This window comes from Chelonia mydas, chromosome 3 (assembly GCF_015237465.2).
Source record: "Chelonia mydas isolate rCheMyd1 chromosome 3, rCheMyd1.pri.v2, whole genome shotgun sequence".
Lineage (NCBI taxonomy): Eukaryota > Metazoa > Chordata > Testudines > Cheloniidae > Chelonia > Chelonia mydas.
Genome location: NC_057851.1, coordinates 127,127,371 through 127,144,461, shown reverse-complemented (window position 1 = coordinate 127,144,461; position 17,091 = coordinate 127,127,371).

The following is a 17,091-nucleotide window of genomic DNA, read 5'->3' as shown; positions in this document are numbered from 1 at the left end:
ATTAGACAAAGAGACCAGATTGAATTTGCCAACAATAACTACACCATAGAAAGGGTCAACAAAAGATTAGTATTGTCTTTTTGTCTTTTTTGTTTTTTGTGGGTCTCTTTTTAAAATAGCAATATCTTAAATGGAATGCACCATGTTTCATTTTTAAAAATTCAGAGATTATACCGTTCGAATCTAAAGATACAGCACCAGCCTAAAACATATGTAATGGATCAGGGGTTACGAGAAACAGATGCTGCTAGCACAGGGCTTTGTGAGTGACATCTGAGGCTATCTGTAATTTTCTCAGAATTACCTTTTAACATTTGATTGCTTCAAAACCAACTATCTGAGCTACTCAGTGTATTTGCAAATGTGAAATCTAGTGCAGCAATCAACAGTTTATGGAGGAGGGAAAATGTTTCCTTAATACATTATTTTGACCCATAAATTACACAATATTATGCCGATCTGATTTTTTGCAAGAAACGGATGTCCTTAAGGACAGAGCGGTAATGTGATTCTCTAACCTGAAGGCCCTGCAAAATGAACCGTTTTTGTCCTTTTCTGTAATTTGGGCTGCTAGTACACTAAAACACCACAAAAGTTTTTTTTTAAAAATCGCTAAGGGACTGTCCATAGTTTTTTCTATTCCAGCCAGATCTCTCTGGTCCAAAGAGAGGACTGTTAGAAAGTAGTGTAGAATGCAGTCTGACTGATAGATCACATGAGACACTTCTACTCTTTAGCAAAGACATTGACCAAAAATACGATGCTTTATTATTATATTGCCATCTAACTCACTCTCTGCTTCATAAGTGCCATTGTTCCCAAACAGACAACTCCATAAACACCCTATATAATTCTCCATTGACAAGACATTAAAAGACTTGAAAGCCTGTATTAAAATTAAGACAGTGACGTTGATCCCTAATTTAATTTAAGTGAATTCATTTTGCCCTAAGCTACCCCCATGCCACCCAGCGAATGTCTGTGGGGTTGCCTGGGTGTAGCTATAGGCAGAATGTGGCTCTGAGTGTGCTTGAATTTAAATGAAATGTTAGGAATCTGTCTGAAGACTAGTTCAGAAAGGCCCAAGAAAGCTCAGTCTTAAGTGTATCAAATCCCCAAACCCACCAAATTTCTTTGTAAACTGTAACTCATTTGTTCCTCCTATTTAGTTCAGTCACCCCACTGTGTGGGTGAGGAGGACACAAAGGAGTGGGGTTCATTCGGTCATCTAGCCCCACCCCAGCTCCTAACCTCAGAGTGTTTGAAATCTTGAAGAGGGTTATTGTGAGCTCAGACAAGCAACTTTAATTGCACAAAAGCCCTTTACATTTGAAGCTATAGAATGAGATGGTCAGAGACTGGCATATACCAGTTTCAATCCTCCCCTTTTACAGATACGACAGCCCACGAGAGAGAAAGGAAAAACAGGAATAATCAGACACCAAATTACAGAGTATTGTAAATTGAGAGTTGGGCTCAACCCAAACCCTGGATTCACTTGGATACCATGGTGAATCTATGAAGATTAGATTAGATATTTTTGAACTCTCCAGATGCTGGGGAAGTTTGGATAGGAATCCAAACTTTATAACTTTATCCAAACTCCAAATTAAGAGATGAGCTAAACTGAACAAAAAATGAGAATCCACTCTCAAAATACAAATTTAGGCTTAGATAATTAAGCACATGCATAACTTTAAGCATGAATAGTTCCGCAAGAGTCGTCCCACTGACTTCAGTGGGATGCCTCATATGCTTAAAGTTACACGTGTCTAAGCATTTTCCTGAATCAGGGCTTTAATCCGTTGATGCTGAGACATCCTCTGCCTTCCCAGGAAGAAGGGTGAAGTGGGGAGAGCATTGTGACTCCAGTTTTTCAGGCATGCTAGATGATTTAGGATACCTTATAAACGAAAGAAGAAATCTGTCCAGAGAGAAGGCTCATAGTGTTGAACGGAAACAGGAGAGAGATACCACTGAGAGAGGAAAAGTAGATTTGGGAGAAAGGAAATAGGAAGGAAGAAGGGCAACAGAGGAGAGAGAGTTCTAAAGAGAATGCAAGTGTAAAAACAGTGACTGAAGCAGAGAAGGATGGATAGAGAAAGAGTGAAAGGAACAAGGAAGAGGAAGAGAAGTAATCTGCTTTTGTTCTGTGCATAAAATACTACTATTGATATAGAGTTTTCAGACAACAATTGCCAAGATTGCTGGGTTTTTTCCTACTTTTTAAGATCTGTACCATGTTTGCATTTTTCCTCTCCTCTGTTACCTTCACTACTTCTCCAAGACTTCTCAAAACTAATTACCAATGGTTCTCTATGTTCATAGCTAATTCCCTCAAAACCCCATGTATGTAAGCCTTTTCGTTTTCAGCTTTTGTTTTGTTTAATATTTCCTGGGAACTTATCAGCGTTTATTACAAAAATTAAAAAACAGGTACAAAAAACACCATCTCTTTTCTGGGTAAATATCAGGGTTAATATTGGGGAGTGGGAGGACACACACAAAAAGCAGCAGATAGAGAAAAGTAAGAGTACTGAAAGTAAAAGCAGTTTGATGCTGTGGTTTATTTCTTGAACTGTTCGTCAACAGTACATACACATATGCACGCATGTGTGTATCTTCCAGTACATTACCTTACTTTAACAGACAGCCTCACATTTACAGTTAGGCTAATTTATTATTAACACAAACACATCCACCTAATGTAATGTTCTGGATTTTCTTAACATAATCAGTTTTTCATGTACGTACATGGTCCAAAATTCAGATGAAAATCAGTAAGCCCCAAATAATAGCTTTAGTAAAACCCAGGAATTTTTCAGTTAAAAACTAAAAAAGAAGGGTCTTAGCTGCATGTCATCTGGATTTGATTATGTGTGTGATTCATTTTTCCAAGTATTCCCTCACTGCTTTTCATCAACCATTAGCATTTTTCATTTAAATGTTATTAGATTTTTGAATAAGTATAAAAATTAAAAATATAAACATGTATGGCAAGAACAAATCAGATAGAGGGAAACCTGCACAAAAGACCACCCTCACTAGGAATCATTCTTTCTTAAGAGTCTGCACACCCGAATGTGCTGAGTCCCATTCTGCTCCACCTTTGTTAAAAGACTACCTCTGCTAAGCAGCAGACCTTTGCCAGTCCCTTGAGTGGTAATTTAAGATTGTATGTAAAAGGTACATATAAAACCCAGGTGTGACCAAGGTATTTATACCTTCAATTCATATATGAGCATATTTCTGTGATTGATTTTCCCTCTGCATTGGTACTTGGCTAACCAAAGACAGTCATGCAATCATGCCAGTAAACGCGTGTTACGCACACCACCGCACGTGAGTCTGATATGTGTACAGGGGTTGAACTAAGAGGGTCAGATGAGCAGTAGCATACTCACTTTGCAGTGAAGAGAAATCCATGTAGGCGTGTGCTTAGCTTTTCTGCCATGAGAAGTCTAGGACTACTTGCAGCAGTAAAGCTAAGCACATGGCTACATCTTTCCAGGATGGGGCCTTACCTAAGATCTAACATACAAGGCATGTAAACAAAAACACACACAACTTCTAAGGAGGCCTTCAACAAGGAAGTTACGCTAAATAAGGCCACCTTATTTCTGACTGAGAGCATCCATACAGGTGTTTAATGCGCCACTTTAACTTGTGAGCATTGACTTCACGCCTTTAGCTAATTTGTCTTAACTTTCCTGAGTGTCCCCATCTAGACAAGCCACAGGGACTAGTCAAATGCCAATTCATATTCCATCGGCTACACCCTTGACAAAGGTCTTCCTTACAGTATTTCCTGGCCCTTTAAAGAAGCAGTTCATTAGTTCACCCACTTCAAAATCCTCACTGATTTTTCTCCTTCATTTGTTGTTACCCTTGTTTTTTCTCTGGCATTTTGTTTCCCCTGATGTTTGTAAAGCCTCCTCTTAACCCTTTTTGCTAACATTAATTCAGTCTGCTTCCCCTCCCCAACCCCCAGCCTTTCTTGTCTCCTGAGTCTTAACTGAATCTGTGTCGTCTTGTCTGAGTCACTCCCCTTTGTATGCAGTGTTGTTGTAGCCATGTCGGTCCCAGGATATTAGAGAGACAAGGTGGGTGAGCTAACATTTTTTATTGGACCAACTTTTGTCTCTCTCACCCACCTTATCTCTCGCTCCCATTTGAACATTTTTTATACAAAGTTGTTTTTGCCCTCAGACCTTTGTGTGGAGGTGATAGGAAAATGTAGTTACTGTTCCATGGGAAACTGTGGCATTTTGAAATTTGTTTTCATTCCGAATTGGAACACAAAGCTAATATTTCCTGCACAACAAAAATTCTGAAAAAACTTGAGTCAGATCCATTGAAACATTATGTTTCTATAACATTGACAGGTTTCTTTCAATAATGCTGAAACAGTCTGATAAAATATATAATACAAAATATGTATTATATATATTCAATATAATATAAAAATTTAATCAAAATGATAACATCAAAATGAAATGATTTTAACTTATTGAAATAGTTCTGATATTATCAAAATGAAAGAATATTCTAAACCCTTTTATCATTTTTGTTGCTCTCCTCAAGACTCTGTCCAATTTGTCCACATCTTTCTTAATGTAGTGCACCCAGAACTGGACACAATAATCTAGCGGAGGCTGTACCAGTGCTGAGTGGAGCAGTACAATTACCTCCCACGTCTTTCATACGACACTCCTGTTAACACACCCCAGAATGCTATTTAGCATTTTTTGCAACTGCCTCAAGTTGTTAGCTCATGTTCAGTTTGTGATCCACTATAAACCTCATTTCTACAGTTCTACTGCCTTGCTAGTTATTCCCCATTCTGTATTTGTGGATTTGATTTTTTTTCCTTCCTAAGTGCAATACTTTGTACTTGTCTTCATTCCATTTTATCCTGTTGATTTCAGACCAATTATCCAATTTATCAAGTAATTTTTAATTCCAACCTTGCCCTCCAAAGTGCTTATAACACCTCCCAGCTTGGTGTCATATACAAATTTTATAATATAGTCTCTACTCCATTTTCCATACCATTAAGGAAAATATTGAATAGTACCAGATCCTGCAGAGACGCCTACGAGACCCCTCAACATATGTCATTCCAATTTGACAGCAAACCATTGACAAATAGTCTTTCAACAAGTTGTGCACCCACTTTATAGCAATTTCATCTTGATCACATTTCCCTAGTTTGTTCATGAGAACATCATGTGGAACTGTGTCAAAAGCCTTACTAAAATCAAGGTCTATCAGGTCTACCTACCATGCCAATAACCCTGTCAAAAAAGGAAATTAGGTTGGTTCAGAACAACTTGTTCTTGACAAATTCTTATTGGCTATCATTTATCACCCTATTATTCTCTAAGTGTTTACAAATTGATTATTTGTTAATTTGTTCCAGTATATTTCCAGGAACTGAAGTTATGCTGACTGGTCTATAATTCCCTGAGTCCTCTTCACTCCCCCTTTTAATGATAGGTACTTTGTTTGTACTTCTCCAGTCCTCTGGAATCTTGCCTATGCTCAAGAGTTCTCGAAGATAATTGCTTAAAGAGAAGCACATTTCAGGCATGAGGCCTAAATCTAGACAGATTTTGTGTGTTTTTTTTGTGAATATTCTAGAAAACTAGCTTACTGGTAGGAATATTCACCAAAATGGTGCATTTTAAGCAACTGTTGCACAATATTTTCAAAAAATCAAATTTCTTATTCATTGCAGTGAATATTGGCAGGGGTGGCAGGTTTGTAGAAATTTTGGTGGTGCCTAGAACCCCCCCCAAAACTCTGCCCCCCCCACCTGCTTAAGGCTCTGGGAGGGAATTTGGGTGGGGGGAGGAGGTCTGGGGTGCAGGCCCTGGGCTGGGACAGGGGATTGGGGTGCAGGGTGTAGGCTCTGGGAGGGAGTTTGGGTGCAAAAGGGGTGAGAGGTTGGGCTCTGGGACGGAGTTTGGGTGGGGGAGGGGGTCTGGGGTGCAGTCTCTGGGATGGAGTTTGGGTGCTGGGTGCAGGCTCCAGGCTGGGTGAGGGGTGCAGGCTCTGGGAGGGAGTGCGGAGGGCTGGGGTACAGGCTCTTGGAGGGAGTTCGGGGGCAGGAGAGGGTGTGTTGGAAGGGGGTGGGGGTGCAGGCTCTGGGATGGAGTTTGGGGTTGGGAGGGGATGTGGAGAGAGGGAGTGCAGCTCTGGGGGAGGGCCCCCTCGGCAGCACACTCACCCCGCACCACTGTCACTGCACATGCTCCTAGGGCCCCTCTCAGGTCCAGGAAGGCCCCTCACCTGCCCTGTGGTGGGTGCCGGGGGATGGGGGACTGCCATCACATGTGCGCCTCCTCCCCTGCTGCTGCCCCTCACTGTAGCCTCACTGGGGGTGAGGGGTGGGGCTGCCCTTTGCCCAGCGTGGGGCAGGAGCAGGGACTGTGGGCAGGGGGGTCCCCTCTGCTGGTGGAGGGTCCTGCCGGAAAATGAAAGGGTCTGAGGGGGAAGGGCAGCCTGCCATGCCACTAGTGGGTGGGGGAACTGCGACCCTGCGGCAGCAGTTGATGCCAGGAGCCAGCAGAGCAGAGTGGAGCTGCAGGGGAGAGGCAGGGATGCCCTGGGACCCGGGGGAGGTACGTGGGGGCAGCAAGTGTGGGCTGGGAGACAGTCGGGGGAAGAGGTGGAGGGGTGGCAGGTGGGGCCAGGGGAGAGACCCAGCCTCAAACATTGGTGGAGCCGGGTCCCAGGGCCCTAAATATTGCTGGAGCCTGGGCACCACAGTCCCATACAACCTGTCACCCCTGAATATTGGGTAAAGGAACAAAACATACCATATGAGACATGTGTCCAGTCAAAGCAGCTTGAATTTTGAGTGTTGATTAGCTACAAGTACGCTATGTGCCAGTGGTGTGTTGACATAGTCTCTGTGTAACCCTGAAGCCTGAAATATCTGAGTCAGTGTGAAGCGAAGGAAGCAGTTACAAGCATGTCTGAGCGCTCTTCTTGTTGTGAATGTCACCAGGTTCAATCATCAGGGGATTTTGCTGTCTGTTGCCATTTTGACTTTACAAATTACTCTCATGTGGCGTGTGGTTACAGTGAGGCAGGTGTCTATGCCATGCCAAGAGTCCTAGACCATTGAGGTATCAACCAATCACCATCTTTACTCTACAGCTAATTTGCATGCAACAGTTTCATTCATTGAAGGAAGGAGACTGTATTGAAGGTAGATTACTTGGCCCAGCTGCCACAGTGCTCCAAAAACACCCATTCACAACACCACAACTAGCAGTCACAATAACTCCAAAGACCCATAGCCTCTCACCGCAGTGCACACCCCACACTCACCATCACACAAAGCAGGATTGTCACTTTGTCTGTGTGCCACTCTGAAGTCTAGAATATCTGCTGAGTCAGTGTGAAGTGAGGGAAACCCATGTGGCTGAGAGCTCTTTTTGTTCAGTGTATTGCCAGATCCAATTGTCATTGGGCCCTGGGAGAACCAGATGAAATGTTGGCATCTAGAGGTTCTGTGATGGTTGGAATGTGATAGTTGATCCGAGGGGGTGGGAGGAACAGCTATGTGGGGTGACAGCTGGTGGTGCGTCCAGCCAGGGGGGCAGCTTGGTGCACAAACTTTGGGGAACGTGTACAAACAGCAACATTGTTCATGGCAACACAGTGCAAGGAAATGAGTCCCCATTTTTTGCGCACATAACTTTACAACCTCCACATGTGCAACAGCACGGGCTTTGAGCTTGTAGTTCACTCTATAATTCTCCCATCCCACAAACCACACACACACCAGTGAAGAAGAAAATGTGAATGCATGAAAGAGTTTATCCTTATTTTGTATAAGGAAGTTAATGGCCCTTTCCTCGCCATGGAGTATTGGAGGATGGGTTCATTAACTTTTTATTTGCAATATGTATGCACCTTGCTGTAACACATAAATTCCTTGGCTTGTGTGAACAACCTTAGAAAAATAGCTCAGGCCGGAGGAAACGCAGCGTGTGAGGGAAAGGCCTCTCCGATGAGAGGCGAAGCGTGCAGCTTATCCATCAAGCTGCCTCCTTCTGAGTCAAAGAAGTTATGTTTCATGCTCAGGTGCCTTCTGCAAGAGTATATATTTATTCTAAATGACTTTTAATGGAGCTTTGTCTCCTATGGACAATCACTCCATTTCAGCAGTACCCTTGCAATCAAGGGCAGTACACTAAGCATGTTAACTGGGCGGGCTGTAATGTAATATATGCAATCTTCAGCACCAATTGTCTGCACTGTTGGCTTTTGTGACACTTTGAAAAAGGATGGGAAGGGGAGGAAAAGGGAAACTCTGACTGACATTACATTGGGAATATGTTATGTTCTATTCCCCACATAACCTTAATTGTAAGAATAATTATCTAGCAAAGAATGAAGACCATAAAGGCAGAAAATGTATCACATTTCAGTGTATGCAGAGAACGTGTGGCTGTCTCTAAAATAGCCAAGGTTTGACAATGAATGAAACATCTCAAGATACTATGTGTGATAGTGTGGAGGGGGAAATGGTCAAACAAAAGTGTTTCGATCTCCTCAGGCACTGGCAGTTAGTTTTCTTTCATTTGGTGGTAAATCTAAACATAAAGGCCACACTTTTGATGACTGATCTGATTTTAGAAAGACGGGGTGGATGAAGTCATATCTTTTATTGGGTCAAATAAAACAGCAACAGCTGTGCGATAGCTCAGTTGGAGAATAAAAGTCAGGGAACAAGGAAATCTTTCTGTTATGGAGGAAAGAAAATTTCCCCCCATTTTACAGTGTTGTGAGGCTGTGTTTAGTCAAAACCTGCCTGAGTAACTTCAGCCCTTATTAAACTTGTCACAGAGGCTTGCCGTTTGCCTTGATGTCTCTTGCTGGTTGTGCTGATGACAGGAGTAACTGGAAAGTCAGTCAGGACTAAGTATAGCAATGCAACTGTAGGGACGTACCCAGAAGCCATTCTGAGCTGAAACCTGCAGTCAAAAATCCTGTGTTTTAAAATCCTCCATGACTATGGTAGGAGAAGGATGATCTTGAGGGTAAAAGACAGGGAGTGGAGTTGGGAGAGCTGGTTTTTTGGAGATCCTTAGTTAAAATGAGCTATAGAATTACAAATCCTTGTAGCTGTATGAAGAATTAATAATACTGCATCACTAGCTCCTTTCATTCCAGCATTTAAAAAGTGCTTCATGAACATTAATTTAGCCTCAAAGAACTCCTGATAGGTAATTATCCCCATTACAGGGCAGGAAAGTGAGGAACCGAGAGGGTCAGGGGGTAGATATTATGGCTGTGGAGGCTCCCTTAGCAGAGGAACTGGTGTGATTTCTCTATATGAGGAGGGCCAAGCAGTAATCAAGGCAACCACACAGATATGCAACCACTCCAAGGCATGTCCTCTGTAGAGAAATGTACAAGGGATGGGACATAGATCAGCTGGGTAAGGTGTGGGAAATCTACCTATCCTTAATAGCAGAGTTACCCCTATAAAACTTGCCCATGGCCATATGGAATGACTGTGACAGCAGTAGGAGTAAAACTTGCTTTTCCTGATTCCCACGCCCATCCTCCAAGCGCTAGAGTGAAGTCGTCTTTGAATTTCTCGATTGTCTCAGGTATCTCGTTGTTTTGGCCAAAAGAATACAATTAGGGATGACAAGTCTATGGTGATACACTGATGTCCCCGTGCCTGTCATAGGTACATACTAGCTGTAAACCGCAAATTAGTTTTTATACAATATCTCTGGACTCCTTTCTCTTTAACACAGCCTCATCAATTTTAATGCTAAATTAATAAATAATGATGAGACACTTAAGGTGTTAATGGAGCATTAATTATTGCTGAACTACAGTGGGATTTCTGTGGAAAGCCATGTGGCATCCACACTAAAAAAAGTCATTTGGTATTAATGACTAACATAATTACAGTGAATATTAAATGAAGCAAAAAATGACAGGTCTCTTAACATTAATTGTTAGCAATTGTGCATACAATATTTCCAATACCGTATTTACCCAGATTGGTCAGGGAAAAATACACGAGACATGTGAAGCACTGTAAATCATCTGGGTTCTCCCTCTGGCTTGAGAAACTTCTGCCTCATTGTCCTCCTGATAATAATAATAATTGGCCATTTGGAGTATGTCTTCAGCCTTGAGCCCGTGGTAATATGGGATTGTGGGGGTGTCAGAAAAACTGACGGCTATTTTTTAATTTTATTTGAAAGGTCTGTTTTCTTATTGGCAGGGACAAAGTAATGACTAAACATGATCCATATATATCATAGGAAAGCGTGACACCCCGCCTCCACCCCCTGTGCCCCACGCACCACCACACACTGTTCAGAGTCAGGGGCCTGGGTTGACAATCTACTTGATTCTGCCTTAATTGGCTACTGACTTTTTGGAGGGATGGTAGATGAGTGGGGAAGAAAATATATTAAGGGGCAAGCTGTGGTCTGAGAGACACATGAGCTGTTCTCATTGAAGTCACTGGGTACTATATGTCCTTAGCCGAAGAGAGAATTTGACCTTGAACACCAATCCAATCTTACTGAAATTAGTGGAAAGAGTCCTATTGACTTTAATGGCAGCTGAATGCCATGTTAGGATTTCTTTTGGTCTGGTCCACATAAAGGAAATGTAAATGGTGCTTATACCAGTGGAGCTTAATCTGGTAATTTACCACAACAAAATGCTATGCCCCACTTAAGGATGGTGCAGCCTAGCAGGGCATTTAGAAAAGACAAAGCTATGTCAGCCTGAAAATACTAGTAAATGAATAGGAGAAAAAAAGAACCATTTACACAAAAGTGACACAATGCTGTCATTGAGGTGCTTTGAGAGTTTAGCGGTGAACTGGGGTAATAGCACAGATCATCATGTAGCACTTTAACATCTCAGAGCATCTTGAATTATTATTGTAAAGAATTTAACTATCTGACATAGCCCTTTTCTCTGTTTGCAAATAATCAGTGAACAAATCTTGATTTTTTTACTCATTAATTTTGAATTTGTTATTCAAAACCAAATAATTTGTCATCAAATTTGAGCTGCTGGATTGACTTTTAACTGTTATAGTGAGTGAGTATTCATTTGATGACATGCTGTGTGGAATTTTCTATTCACTCTGTACGATTGGTCATCTAAATAACATAGCATCATTTCTGTTTCCTGATTGGATGACTTAACCTTTATAAACTATTGCTGCTTATACGTTAACAAACTAAGTGAGCTTAGTTTGTTAACCAAACTAGTTTCATTTCCTGAATAATCAAATTTCAGTTACAGGCCTGAAATTCAATTTCTATAAATGTTCATGCATACAGAAATTCGCTTGTAAAAAGTGAACTAAATTGGGTGTGACGCACATGGCAATTAATATTTAATCAGAATATTCATAAATACTACCACCACACACACATCTTATTACAAATATCTATGTATTTACATGTTTGTGTCCCCCTATTTTATATAGGGTGTTTTTTTTTAAACTGAACACATCAGTATATAGTATCTGACCACCTGTTACTTTCTTTTGTAAACCAAATCAAGTTGTGCTGCTGACATGTAGTTAATTAGACTTCATTTTCCTGGGGGATTCTCAAATTCTCTCTATAAATGAAATAGACATTGAGCTAGTTAGGATTTTCTGAGTATGGCCTTTTTTGTGCTATTTTGGCATATCTGATTCTAGTCTGGGTTGGAACCTTAGAAGGACAAATATCTGTGAAAATCAAGCAGAATGGGAAAAGACAGTAAGCAAAATCCACAACTCAAATAAAATATTTTTTGAGGTTCAGTTAATTAAATACCAGGGCCTATGAGTGTGTGTTTAGACCTGATTAGCCTATGGCATCTCAATGAAATCCTTCAAGGAAGGCTGAAGCTTTTTGCACAGTCTAAGCAATGTTATGTCAATTTTATCAGTCCTATGTCATATTTCAGTGCTATGTCAGCATCTCCATCACTAGTGATTTAAATGCTCTGGTTCAAACAGGAATTAATTCAGGGAAGTCTTATGGCCTGTGTTATTACAGAAAGTCAGACTAGATTATCACAATAGTTCCTAAATATACACAGTTGCACAGATCAATGCCCCCTTTTGCAGTTATCACTGTGTTAAAAATGGAAATTCTTTAAAAAAAAAAGAGGGGGTGGAGGGAGACACATTTTTCATGAAGATTTTCACCAAAAAAATTCCCATTTTTTCAAGCAGCTCTACTGAGAATCATCTGAGGACACATTAGGCTTTCTGGGACTATTTGCCCTGGGCACAGACAATGTGGAGGTTGGGGGTGGGGTTAGCTTTTAATATCACAGCTGTCTCTTCCCTCTCCAGCAGTCCAAAATAATCAGCCTCTTTTCTTATTATGGCCAAGGTTGCAGCAAAACCTGTCAGTATTTAATTAACTGGGTGCTCATGTGGAAAGAAAGTTTAGAATTAATCAGACTGTGAGAACTGAATGTTGTTGACTACATGCCATGTTTGTGGAAATACTAGACCAAATTCATGCCTGGTGTAACCATTGGCTTCGGTGGAGTTATGCTAGGGATGAATTTGCTCCATGTTATCATGTATGAATGTACTTCTCCTCTTTAAGCAACAAGATACGGCATACAATTAATTGCTGAGAGAGAAAGTGGGTGAGGTAAGACCTTTTATTGCACCAACTTCTGTTGCTGAAAGAAACAAGCTTTTGAGTTTGTCTCTTTGACCAACAGGAGTTGCTCCAATAAAATATATTACTTCACCCACCTCACATGCTGGGACCAACACAGCTACAACAACACTGCAAACAAGTCCGTTGCTGGTCAGTTATAGAATGCCTCAGGTGATGTTTCAGAGCACTATGGTCAAGACTCAAGAAGTAAGATGACCCCCCAGGAATGTACTACTCTGAATGTGCTTTTGCTATTATGAAATGGAATTCATAAATTAAACTAAGGCAAACGTTCAGAACCATGCATTTACTGAAAACAACTGTCATAAAGGCAGGGAGAGGAAAGCAGGTGACACAAATGATAGAAAGCTCCACTTGTGGCCAGAATTCTCATGTAATTTAACCGTATGCCATACGTTCTACTTTGTCTGCATGTCTGAAGCTTAATGAAATCCTAAATGGAGAATTTTCTTTTAGAAAACTTGTTTTTATTTGTACTATCAGTTTTAAGGTGCAATTAAAAAATAATTAGGTGCCCAACTCATTTTTGGTATCTGAAGAACAGTTAAGATTGCATACGTAGTTCAGTTCTGACCCCCTGTTCTCTAAACGTATAACTTTCTGAGAGGTTCACTTGTTGGGCTGACTTTTTCATGTCTACACTAGGAAATTTGGTTGGTATAACAACATCGCTCAGGGGTGAGTAAAATCTACACTGCTGAGCGACGCAGTGAAACCGAACTAACCTCTGGTATAGACAGTGGCAAGTCAATTGGAAGGCTTCTCCCATCAACATAGCTAACATGTCTCATGGAGGTAGAGTACCTGCGCCCATGGAAGAAGCTTTTCCTATATGCACTGCTGAAGTGTCTTCATTGAAACGCTACAGCAATGCAGCTGGACCGGCACAGTTGTGCTGCTGCAGCGTTGTAAGTGTCGCCCTGCCGTAGGTCTCTGTCTGAAAGGTGATTGATTTATTGAATTTTATTTTTAAGTAAAAACTGTTTTGCCATTTTCAAGCTGGGGGAAGTGAAGAAAATACGCTTTCCCCCTGTAAAAGAATATTGCCTATTTAAGAAAAAAAAAAATTAGGGCAGAAACATCAGTGGGGTAGAACATTGAAATTAACCAGGAAATGAGCCGTTGTTGAGCAGAAGTGTGTTTGAGTGAAAATTGGTTTGGATTGTTATGAACCTTTGGAAATCATGTGTGTGTTTTATCTGGGTTTTTTTTCTAGGCTAGTGTCATAAATATAAAGGGAAGGGTAACCACCTTTCTGTATACAGTGCTCTAAAATCCCTCCTGGCCAGAGGCAAAATCCTTTCACCTGTAAAGGGTTAAGAAGCTAAGGTAACCTCGCTGGCACCTGACCCAAAATGACCAATGAGGGGACAAGATACTTTCAAATCTGGAGGGGGGGGGCGGGAAAGGCTTTTGTCTGTCTGTGTGATACCTTTGCCGGAACAGATCAAGGATGCAAGCCCTCCAACTCCTGTAAAATTAGTAAGTAATCTAGCTAGAAAATGCGTTAGGTTTTCTTTGTTTTGGCTTGTAAATTCGCTGTGCTGTAAGCTGATACTTTTGTCTCTGATAGCTGTTCCCAGCCTACAGAAAAATCCTTTTGTTAAAACCACTAACACCTCTGCCTCCATGGAAAGGGACAGAAAAAACTCTAATTGCTTTCAGTTAAAGAAAAAAACCTCTTCAGGTCTGTGCTTTTGGTTCAAAATGATCTCTGGTTCAAAATGATCCCACCTCTAACACCATGTCACGGTTCCTTCCCCACTCTGAACTCTCGGGTACAGATGTGGGGACCCACATGAAAGACCCCCTAAGCTTATTTCTACCAGCTTTAGGTTAAAAACTTCCCCAAGGCACAAAATCTTTGCCCTTGGACTAGGGTATGCTGCCACCACCAAGCACTTTAACAAAGAACCAGGGAAAAGGACCACTTGGAGTTCCTCTTCCCCCAGCAATCCCCCCAAGCCTTTACACCCCCTTTCCTGGGGAGGCTTGAGAATAAACAAGTTGAGCACAGACCAGCTTGGGTTTCTTAGGACCCTAAAAACCCAATCAGATTCTTAAAAAAACAGAACTTTATTAGAAGAACAAAACAAAGATAAAAGAAACACTCTGTAAGATTAGAATGGAAGATAGGCATTCTCACAGGCAGTCAGATTCAAAACATAAAGAATCCCTCTAGGCAAAACCTTAAGTTACAAAAAGACACAAAAACAGGAATACACATTCCCTCCAGCACAGCGAATTTACAAGCCAAAACAAAGAAAACCTAACGCATTTTCTAGCTAGATTACTTACTAACTTTACAGGAGTTGGAGGGCTTGCATCCTTGATCTGTTCTGGCAAAGGTATCACACAGACAGACAAAAGCCTTTTTCCCCCCTCCAGATTTGAAAGTATCTTGTCCCCTCATTGGTCATTTTGGGTCAGGTGCCAGCGAGGTTACCGTAGCTTCTTAACCCTTTACAGGTGAAAGGATTTTGCCTCTGGCCAGGAGGGATTTTAGAGCACTGTATACAGAAAGGTGGTTACCCTTCCCTTTATAGTTATGACAGCTAGTAAAGTGCACAACAAAGGAATGCTGAGAATGCATGGGTAGCCAAGTTAGCTGCAATGAAAAGTGTACTGAAGATGAACATGGACTGAGGATAAAGTCTATAAAGGAGATACACCTGTGTATTTAAGCTTGTTGAATAAAATTGTATGCTCTGTTATTGTGTTAAGTGAGAAATAATATGTATTCATGTAATAAACACTGTTTTGTTAAGCATTTCATAAACGGCTTAGTTAAGGTTGCATATGTCCAACTCCCATTAAAATCAGCAGTAGATTTTTCTTGTCTAGATTTTGTTGTTGTTGTTGTTGCCAATTTACGCTCCTCCTCATTTCTATCTCAGGCAGACAATGGGAAAGCGGGGAGACTGTACCATTTGGGCCTAATGAAACGGAAACTTAGATCTCCATGTCCTCCTTGTATTGATGTCTCTGCAGCCTGAATCATCTCAAAGGCTCTCCTCAGTGGCCTCAAATAAGGTATTATGTCCCAGGAGCCTCATTTCCTCATGTAGTCTACTAGTACTCACATCTTTATTGACCTGTTATTAATGTAATGAGCACTCCCTCACCTTTACCATATCCAAGCATATAACATGATGTATCTCTGCATAACATGTGAAGCTGGAGAAATGAAAAGAAAACAGATTTTACTGAGGATGATCTTTTGTATTTATTATTATTATTATTATTTCTATTACCATAGAACCTAGTAGCCCTAGTTCAGGACCAAGTCCCCATTGTGCTAGGTGCTGGACAAACACAGAACAAAAAGATGGTCCCTGCCCCAAGAGCTTGCAATCTTCCACTGTTTACATGATGATGCAAGCAGGCTGATGTCTGTTGTCTGTACTTCAATGCTCACCCATCTCTACTAGACCTGTGTAGGATGAAATGACATTTTTGGGGGCACCTCTGCCTTATCTTTGGCAGTGTGCTCTTATCTCTTATGGTGTAACTGGACATTAAAATGAGTATCCTTCTGTGAAACTCAGGAAAATGAGATAATCCTGGCTGGATGAGTGAAGTATCGAATTTAAGTAGCTAGTAAAATACTATTAATGTAATAGTGAGGACTACATTTTAATACTTCTTTTTGGTCTGTGGCAAGGCTCTCCAAACAACTAGGTATGTCTCCCATCATGGATATCTGTAATATCAATGATCTTTCTCACTTGGTCAGAACTGGATATTCCTACAGGAAACATGTGAAGATGGTGGCTCTGGGTTCCTGCTCCTTGCCTCCCCCAGCAGCTGGGTCACCGGCCACCCCATAGTCTGCAGGGCTGTTTCATTGCTGTGTAGAAATATAGGCTCAGGCTGGAGCCTGGGCTCTAGGACCCTGTGGGGAAGGAGGGTCCAAGAGCTTGGACTCCAGCCTGAGCCCAGAAGTCTACTCAGCAATGAAACGGCCCCACAGCGCGAGCCTGAGAAAGCTAGCCTGGGCCAGCCGTGGATTTTTCTTTGCTGTGTAGACATACCCTGTGAACCCCCCTCCCCAAAATTAAACTCTATAGTTCTGATTGTAGGTCGCATTGGAGAGGGTAGAGATTTATATGGTAAAATCACTATTCTCGAGCAGAAATGACAATTTCTTTTATAAGATCATGTTTGGGCGGGTTTATAACTTTCTGCAAATATTCCCCAATGGGGAGAAATTTCTTATACTTGTTCGCATCCCAAAGGTAAATATCACAGGAAGCTTTATCAGCCAAATTTGAGTTATGCGACTTTAAGAAAGTCACTTTAAGAGAATTTTCAAATAGTCCTTATTATGCTTTAGAGATTGTATTTAGTCTTTCACACACAGAGGTGTGAAGAGAGGAAGAAATAT